A 10,000-nucleotide genomic window follows, 5' to 3' on the forward strand; every position below is an offset into this window, starting at 1 on the left:
ACCACCTCCTCACAGACACTGACCCATCATGCGGCTCGAACCCAAGACCCCGGGCTGTGCGGGAGTGGCTGGGAGTGTGGTATGGGGTGAGTCCAGGTTGGCTGTGGAGCCACTGTGACTCTGATCGGGGGGAAGCAGTTACAGAACACAAAACACATCTATTGTTTTATTAACAGAAAAATACATATATATCACTGTCACATGTTGTTAATGTACACTATATTTATATATAATGGTCCACCCATATTTTTACTAAATAAACACACACACTAAATCTAAACACATTTTATTTTAATGTTATATTCATATTTGTTACTATATTTGCATAGACACACACACACACACACACACAGAACAAGATGGCAAAGTAATGGAATTATGCAAAGAATATTCAGTGTGAATCCCAGAGAAACAAACAGTTATCGAGTGCACAGAGAGAAAGAGAGAGAGCAACAGAAAAATTGTGTCAATGAAGAGAAGAGGAAGAAAAAGGGTGTCAATGCTGCACAGTGGCACAGTGTTGGACTGGTGCAGTGTTTAGAGCAGTGTTGGGCTAGTTCAGTGTTTAGAGCAGTGTTGGACTGATGCAGTGTTTAGAGCAGTTTTGGACTGGTGCAGTGTTTAGAGCAGTGCTGAATTGGGACAGTGTTTAGAGCAGTTTTGGACTGGTGCAGTGTTTAGAGCAGTGCTGAATCAGGACAGTGTTGAGAGCAGTGTTGGACTGGTGCAGTGTTTAGAGCAGTGCTGAATCAGGACAGTGTTGAGAGCAGTGTTGGACTGATGCAGTGTTTAGAGCAGTGCTGAATCAGGAAAGTGTTGAGAGCAGTGTTGGACTGGTGCAGTGTTTAGAGCAGTGCTGAATCAGGACAGTGTTTAGAGCAGTGTTGGACTGGTGCAGTGTTTAGAGCAGTGCTGAATCAGGACAGTGTTTAGAGCAGTGTTGGACTGGTACAGTGTTTAGAGCAGTGCTGAATCAGGACAGTGTTGGGCTGGTGCAGTGTTTAGAGCAGTGCTGAATCAGGACAGTGTTTAGAGCAGTGTTGGACTGGTACAGTGTTTAGAGCAGTGCTGAATCAGGACAGTGTTGAGAGCAGTGTTGGGCTGGTGCAGTGTTTAGAGCAGTGCTGAATCAGGACAGTGTTTAGAGCAGTGTTGGACTGGTACAGTCTTTAGAGCAGTGTTGGGCTGGTGCAGGGTTTAGAGCAGTGTTGGACTGGTGCAGTGTTTAGAGCAATGTTGGACTGGTGCAGTGTTTAGAGCAGTGTCGGAATGGTACAGTGTTAAGAGCAGTGCTGAATCAGGACAGTGTTTAGAGCAGTGTTGGACTGATACAGTTTTTTTGAGCAGTGTTGGACTGGTGCAGTGTTTAGAGCAGTGTTGGAATGGTGCAGTGTTTAGAGCAGTGTTTGACTGGTGCAGTGTTTAGAGCAGTGCTGAATCAGGACAGTGTTTAGAGCAGTGTTGGACTGGTGCAGTGTTTAGAGCAGTGTTGGAATGGTACAGTGTTAAGAGCAGTGCTGAATCAGGACAGTGTTTAGAGCAGTGTTGGATTGATGCAGTGTTTAGAGCAGTGTTGGACTGGTATAGTCTTTAGAGCAGTGTTGGACACATCTATTGTTTTATTAACAGAAAAATACATATATATCACTGTCACATGTTGTTAATGTATGCTATATTTATATATAATGGTCCACCCATATTTTTACTAAATAAACACACACACTAAATCTAAACACATTTTATTTTAATGTTATATTCATATTTGTTACTATATTTGCATAGACACACACACACACACACACAGAACAAGATGGCAAAGTAATGGAATTATGCAAAGTATATTCAGTGTGAATCCCAGAGAAACAAACAGTTATCGAGTGCACAGAGAGAAAGAGAGAGAGCAACAGAAAAATTGTGTCAATGAAGAGAAGAGGAAGAAAAAGGGTGTCAATGCTGCACAGTGGCACAGTGTTGGACTGGTGCAGTGTTTAGAGCAGTGTTGGGCTAGTTCAGTGTTTAGAGCAGTGTTGGACTGATGCAGTGTTTAGAGCAGTGTTGGACTGGTGCAGTGTTTAGAGCAGTGTTGGAATGGTGCAGTGTTTAGAGCAGTGTTGGAATGGTGCAGTGTTTAGAGCAGTTTTGGACTGGTGCAATGTTTACAGCAGTGTTGGACTGGTGCAGTGTTTAGAGCAGTGTTGGACTGGTACAGTGTTTAGAGCAGTGCTGAATCAGGACAGTGTTGAGAGCAGTGTTGGGCTGGTGCAGTGTTTAGAGCAGTGCTGAATCAGGACAGTGTTTAGAGCAGTGTTGGACTGGTACAGTCTTTAGAGCAGTGTTGGGCTGGTGCAGGGTTTAGAGCAGTGTTGGACTGGTGCAGTGTTTAGAGCAATGTTGGACTGGTGCAGTGTTTAGAGCAGTGTCGGAATGGTACAGTGTTTAGAGCAGTGCTGAATCAGGACAGTGTTTAGAGCAGTGTTGGACTGATACAGTTTTTTTGAGCAGTGTTGGACTGGTGCAGTGTTTAGAGCAGTGTTGGAATGGTGCAGGGTTTAGAGCAGTGTTGGACTGGTGCAGTGTTTAGAGCAATGTTGGACTGGTGCAGTGTTTAGAGCAGTGTTGGGCTGGTACAGTGTTAAGAGCAGTGCTGAATCAGGACAGTGTTTAGAGCAGTGTTGGACTGATACAGTTTTTTTGAGCAGTGTTGGACTGGTGCAGTGTTTAGAGCAGTGTTGGAATGGTGCAGTGTTTAGAGCAGTGTTTGACTGGTGCAGTGTTTAGAGCAGTGCTGAATCAGGACAGTGTTTAGAGCAGTGTTGGACTGGTGCAGTGTTTAGAGCAGTGTTGGAATGGTACAGTGTTAAGAGCAGTGCTGAATCAGGACAGTGTTTAGAGCAGTGTTGGATTGATGCAGTGTTTAGAGCAGTGTTGGACTGGTATAGTCTTTAGAGCAGTGTTGGACACATCTATTGTTTTATTAACAGAAAAATACATATATATCACTGTCACATGTTGTTAATGTACGCTATATTTATATATAATGGTCCACCCATATTTTTACTAAATAAACACACACACTAAATCTAAACACATTTTATTTTAATGTTATATTCATATTTGTTACTATATTTGCATAGACACACACACACACACACAGAGAACAAGATGGCAAAGTAATGGAATTATGCAAAGTATATTCAGTGTGAATCCCAGAGAAACAAACAGTTATCGAGTGCACAGAGAGAAAGAGAGAGAGCAACAGAAAAATTGTGTCAATGAAGAGAAGAGGAAGAAAAAGGGTGTCAATGCTGCACAGTGGCACAGTGTTGGACTGGTGCAGTGTTTAGAGCAGTGTTGGGCTAGTTCAGTGTTTAGAGCAGTGTTGGACTGATGCAGTGTTTAGAGCAGTGTTGGACTGGTGCAGTGTTTAGAGCAGTGTTGGAATGGTGCAGTGTTTAGAGCAGTGTTGGAATGGTGCAGTGTTTAGAGCAGTTTTGGACTGGTGCAATGTTTACAGCAGTGTTGGACTGGTGCAGTGTTTAGAGCAGTGTTGGAGTGGTACAGTGTTTAGGGCAGTTTTGGACTGGTGCAGTGTTGGACTGATGCAGTGTTTAGAGCAGTTTTGGACTGGTGCATTGTTGGACTGGTGCAGTGTTTAGAGCAGTGTTGGATTGGTACAGTGTTTAAAGCAGTGTTGGACCAGTGCAATGTTTAGAGCAGTGCTGAATTGGTACAGTGTTTAGAGCAGTGTTGGACTGGTGCAGTGTTTAGAGCAGTGTTGGATTGGTACAGTGTTTAAAGCAGTGTTTGACCGGTGCAGTGTTTAGAGCAGTGCTGAATTGGGACAGTGTTTAGAGCAGTGCTGGACTGGTGCAGTGTTTAGAGCAGTGTTGGACCGATGCAGTGTTTAGAGCAGTGTTGGACTGGTGCAGTGTTTAGAGCAGTGTTGGAATGGTGCAGTGTTTAGAGCAGTGTTGGAATGGTGCAGTGTTTAGAGCAGTTTTGGACTGGTGCAATATTTAGAGCAGTGTTGGACTGGTGCAGTGTTTAGAGCAGTGTTGGACTGGTACAGTGTTTAGAGCAGTTTTGGACTGGTGCAGTGTTTAGAGCAGTGTTGGACTGGTACAGTGTTTAGAGCAGTTTTGGACTGGTGCAGTGTTGGACTGATGCAGTGTTTAGAGCAGTTTTGGACTTGTGCATTGTTGGACTGGTGCAGTGTTTAGAGCAGTGTTGGATTGGTACAGTGTTTAAAGCAGTGTTTGACCGGTGCAGTGTTTAGAGCAGTGCTGAATTGGGACAGTGTTTAGAGCAGTGCTGGACTGGAGCAGTGCTGGACTGGTGCAGTGTTGGACTGATGCAGTGTTGGACTGGTGCAGTGTTTAGAGCAGTGCTGAATTGGGACAGTGTTTAGAGCAGTGCTGGACTGGTGCAATGTTTAGAGCAGTGTTGGACTGATGCAGTGTTGGACTGGTGCAGTGTTTAGAGCAGTGTTGGACTGATGCAGTGTTGGACTGGTGCAGTGTTTAGAGCAGTTTTGGACTGATGCAGTGTTGGACTGGTGCAGTTTTTAGAGCAGTGCTAAATTGGAACAGTGTTTAGAGCAGTGTTGGACTGGTACAGTGAGGTATTAGGTATTACGAAGACACATGCAGTGTTTGAAGCACAGTGAGATTTGATCATTTCAAACCTCAAGGATGATCTCAGTCAACTTCTGACCTGTTCATTTACTACAGCGTCTGGTCCCTTTTAGAGTGTATTTTAACTTGGTGATAATTCCACCCCACGACAACATTAACACTGATAAATAATGGAAGGAGACAGAGAAGAAAGGTCATTAAAGACCAGACGGTTGAGCCAAATGTCCCAGCCCAGTCTCAGGTTGATCATATAACACAGCAATAACACCTGTATAACACAGCTATTACATAGCTCGCCTCAAAACACTTCAGAATGCAGAGAGCACAGCTCCTTGCCACTTGCTAGAAGCTGATTTATGTTGTAATCTGGGACAGTCGCCGTGTTGCCATTCCAGTAGTGAATTAAATTTACACAACAAATTATCATAAGAGGATTATGGGAGATAGGGTGCATTTCCATCAGCTGTGTGCTTAAAGAAACATGGTGTGTTTGAATAGAATTGTGGACAGAATGCATGTTAAATGTAATATCAAACAACATCCTGGTAAAACGTCTGTAAGTTCAGTGGAAAGCCACATGTATTCTCATAAAAACCAAGGAAATAATCTCTTCTCGAGCAGCTCAGAATCGGATATACGTTTAGTCATCTTGGTTGTACACTTGCCTACTCTTGCCCACACCTGGCATTGGGCATGATGAACTTAGGCTCATGTGCAGCTGCTCCAGAGCAGAGCGTCCCATTTCACACTCCACTGCATTTACAATGCTTAAATCAGCTAAAGTCACTTAGTGTAAGAGCTGCTTTAATGAGGTATTAAATCATACCTATGTGAATGTGTGTGTGTGTGTGTGTGAGAGAGAGAGAGAGAGACACTGTAAAAATAGCCAGCGTGGGAGGGCGATATGGGAAAGGGTTCTCTGACTCACACTCGTCTGCCTGTATCCGTTCTGTCTTCATTCTTACCTCTCTCTCTCTCTATTTCTCAGGAACACACACACACACATACATACATAATTCTATTTATTAGTTTCTTCACCTGAACAGTGTGGTATTAAAAATATGAACGCTGCATGACATCAGTGTTGCAGCAAAGGGGACTAATTCTAACGCTCCGTAGCCCGACGCCTGGGGGCTCATACCCCTCTGACTGACACTTGGCATTGAGCAGTGATGGTAGTCACTGTGTAAACTGTGTACAAAACTTAGTATAAGTTGTGTCCACAAATTCTTGGACGTTCTGTGTTTCATGCAGCTGCATGACGCCTACGTAATCCATTCACAAAACCAGATACAAACCATACATCAATAGAGGATATAGGAATATTATTTAGATTTCTACAGCCTTATGAACGATGAGTTATTGTAGAGTGTCTCAGATGATTGTAATTTCTTGCTTCGTGCACAATTCAGTAACACAGCGACAGACAAAAGAAGTTCCTGAAATTTATTCCTAAAGCCACTGCGTGTTCTTCCCTTTGTCTGCGGTCCCAGTGCGGCCCGCTACGTCCTCAGAAAACATCATTAACCACAAGCACTTTAAAACATTGCTTTAATTAAGATTAAGCACTTTTGCATTTCATTTCCGCGCTATGATTGTGCCGTTCATTTCTGAAACGAGGCGTCCGTCTCTCAGCGGGATTTTCCCCACAAAGACCAGCAAAGAGCAATTATTAAAAGTGTTAGCGCTTAGCAGCATTAAACTAATTTAAAGTCTATTTTTGTACTTGTCTTTTGAGCTGATCGTTTCCTGACATTGTTGCGCCGCCGTCCCGTGGCGTGGATTAATGCTGGAAGTGATTAAATTTAAGGTGGAAGTGATTAAATGTTGGTTATGGGTCAGTGGTCAGAGCTTCATCAATAATGTGTTCCTCGGTGTGGAAGAGCGCCGTGGTTAATCAGTCACTTCTGCAATCGTCGTCACACACAGACGAGCTGTGTTCTGTGGACTTTTAGGAAGTTGTATTTTCCATAAAAAGGGTTCTCTGGAGAAATGCCATAGAGCAGGATTTCACTGCTTCAGAGTTCAGTCTTATGTAGAAGTGATAAAAATAATAATAATAAAAAAATGAAAACCTGAAGGAAACCATCATTGATTTGTGAAACATACATCATTCAGTTAAAATAATTCTGACACAGTGGAAAAACCATGAGGGAGGACACAAGATAAAACACTGAGCAGAGATGGTTCTGAGGGAGTTTCTCTGTGCCACTGTCGCCCCTGGCCTCACTCACTGGGTCAAAACTTTGTCTTTACAGGAGCTCTGTGAAGCTGCTTTGTGACATCATCAGTTGTAATGATGCAGTGTATTGATTTGATTTGAATGTTCTAACACCATCACCACTCTGGATTAGATTTATTTAAATTGATTAATTTGTTTCGTCATTTCCCCTCACGATTTGTAAAATGACTGATGGTACACTCTCAGAATAAAAGTACAGTACAGGACCATCACTAAACCCTGTAGTGTATCTTTAAAGGTGCAGCAGTGGTGTTAGAGTCCAGTTGTGTTTCCTAAAGGTTCATTACATTCTCTTCTCCAGAAGGAGAGGGGGATCTCTGTAATCTTTCATTACACAACTGTGGAGAATAAAAGAACACAATAAAAGTCCTGGAGAGGAAATGCGGCCAATGACATCAACACAACTTTAACATCCACAGTTAATACAGAGTGAGGTACAGGTATGGTCCATAGTTAAAGGTAAGGTAATGTTCCCTAGAGGATACCACCACAGAGAGAGTTTTTCTGAGAGTGGTGAAAGGTGCTGTGCAAGTCTATGTAAGTAGTTATTATTATTATTATTATTATTATTAGTATTAGTAGTAGTAGTAGTATTTACATGCAAAATCTCCCAATATGAGAAAATTTCTGCTGCTGATGATGATGATGCAGTTGCTACAGTGTAATAAACACAAACCCTTCTGGTTTAATGTAAAGCAAAGTGTGAGCAACTCCTCCATCCACCACCACTCCTAGAGAGATGTGCTTAGGTTGGCACTGGGGTATTTTTTATAATAGCCCTCTTGCAGTCCCCCAGGACCGCATCAAGACCCCAGATTAGAAGCAGAGGCCATAGGAGAACCTTGAGGAACCATTATTGGATCTGTGCATAAACTCACAGTGGATGGTCTTCTATCCTGTGACATTATAAGTTGAATTATTTGAGGTTGAGGAATTTCTTTTACATTTTTACACATGTTTAAAGTGGTAATCAACAGGAAGGTGTTTATATATATTGTCGCTGTCCAATTAAGAACACGTATCTCTGTGTTTGTGGATGTTTAGCTTACTACGTCATTTGAACATAGCTGCTGTCCTTCACACTGTGTGGATATTTAATGAGAATGGACCAATAGAAACGCTTCAAAATGACTCTGAATAAAATCTGTTTACTTTGAAATCCCTTGAAAGTTAAGAAGCATTTTTGATTCCATAGAGAAACATTAAAGAATCTTGGGTGTGGCTAAAGATCAAGCGATGGATATTTACAATTTTAATATGTCCTTCACACTCACATGCCTCTTAAACAAATACAGTTCCTTATGGAACCAAACGTGGTTCCTCTTTGGCATAGGTCAAAAAACCTTTACTGGCTTTATGTTTAAGAGCAGGAGCACTTTGTAGTTCTCCAGTTACAGACTGTAGTCCTTCTGCTGCTCTGGTCCCTTTCAGACTAGTTTTCTTTGGTGAGGACCCACAGGACCACCACAGAGCAGCTATTGTTTGGCCGATGGATCGCTCTCGGGTGGTGGTTTGTGAGTGTCTGTGGGTGTGTGTTATGAGTGGATCAGACACAGCAGTGCTGCGGGAGTTTAAACAGTTGAGCATAGAAACAAGGATGTAACTGTTTAGTAATAAGGCGGCACGGTGGTGCAGCAGGTAGTGTCACAGTCACACAGCTCCAGGGACCTGGAGGTTGTGGGTTTGAGTCCCGCTCCGGGTGACTGTCTGTGAGGAGTGTGGTGTGTTCTCTCTGTGTCTGCGTGGGTTTCCTCCGGGTGACTGTCTGTGAGGAGTGTGGTGTGTTCTCCCTGTGTCTGCGTGGGTTTCCTCCGGGTGACTGTCTGTGAGGAGTGTGGTGTGTTCTCCCTGCGTCTGCGTGGGTTTCCTCCGGGTGACTGTCTGTGAGGAGTGTGGTGTGTTCTCCCTGCGTCTGTGTGGGTTTCCTCCGGGTGACTGTCTGTGTGGTGTGTTCTCTCTGTGTCTGCGTGGGTTTCCTCCGGGTGACTGTCTGTGAGGAGTTGGTGTGTTCTCCCTGTGTCCACGTGGGTTTCCTCCGGGTGACTGTCTGTGAGGAGTGTGGTGTGTTTTCCCTGTGTCCACGTGGGTTTCCTCCGGGTGCTCCAGTTTCCTCCCACGGTCCAAAAACACACGTTGATAGGTGGATTGACGACTCAAAAGTGTCTGTAGATTTGTGTGTATGTGTCTGTGTTGCCCTGTGAAGGACTGGCACCCCCTCCAGGGTGTATTTCCGCCTTGCGCCCAATGATTCGAGGTAGGCTCTGGACCCTGAACTGGATAAGCGGTTACAGATAATGAATGAATGAATGAATAAATGTTTATAATATGTAATATGAACTGTTGTTATAGAGGGACTGTCCCTAAGAGGACCACATGCCCACACACACACACATGAACGATAAATGTACATTATTTTCTTGTGTGGGCCAATGGCTAAATGTCAGTGGACAACAGTCTTCTGAACTAACAGACATTAATCAGGAGTATGTTCCTCTTTACTGCAGTAAGAGACTCTCCTGGCAACTTTTAATACTAAACATTGGAACATAGATGTGAGGATTTGATGGCATCCAGCATCATCGCTGCTGACGCACACAGTCTGCGGGGGATGTGTTCAGTTCTGAGGAGAGAGTGGAGCTTGACTCTCTCTTCTCTCTCAAAGACGAAAGCTGTGAGTGCTGTTTATCTGATGGGGACGGGTTTGGTGTGGTTGCGTAATCGAGTCCCATGTTTACTGTAGCTTTCTCCAGTTTGGGAGACTTTGTGTGTGTGTGTGTGTGTGTGTGTGTGTGTGTGGATTTAAATATCACTGTAAAGGAAACAGTGTCAAGATGGAGATAGTGACACAATCTTTTGCCTATTTGTTCTCTTTAAGCCCAGGAGGGATCTTATGCACACGCACACACACACACACACACACACACACACACAAACCCCCCCCCACACACACACACACACACACAAACACAAAATTCCTGTGGGTCTTTTGGAGTAGCAGGTGCAAAGACATGTCTGGACTCGTTTGCCCTCCTCTGTTTGTGTGTGTGTGTGTGTGTGCGTGTGTGTGTGTGTATGTGTTTGAGTGGTTAATGATTGCAGCTGGTTGCAGCACTCTCTCTAGTGT

At 43.7% G+C, this 10,000-nt stretch overlaps 1 protein-coding gene across 2 annotated transcripts in view; it reads left to right on the forward strand.

Annotated features, from left to right (window-relative positions):
• LOC136675388 (adenylate cyclase type 8-like) overlaps window positions 1-10,000 on the forward strand; it is a 64,690-nt gene that overhangs the window by 2,387 nt on the left and 52,303 nt on the right. The window lies entirely within an intron of this gene.

Source organism: Hoplias malabaricus, chromosome X1 (genome assembly GCF_029633855.1).
Source record: "Hoplias malabaricus isolate fHopMal1 chromosome X1, fHopMal1.hap1, whole genome shotgun sequence".
In the NCBI taxonomy this organism is placed as follows: domain Eukaryota; kingdom Metazoa; phylum Chordata; class Actinopteri; order Characiformes; family Erythrinidae; genus Hoplias; species Hoplias malabaricus.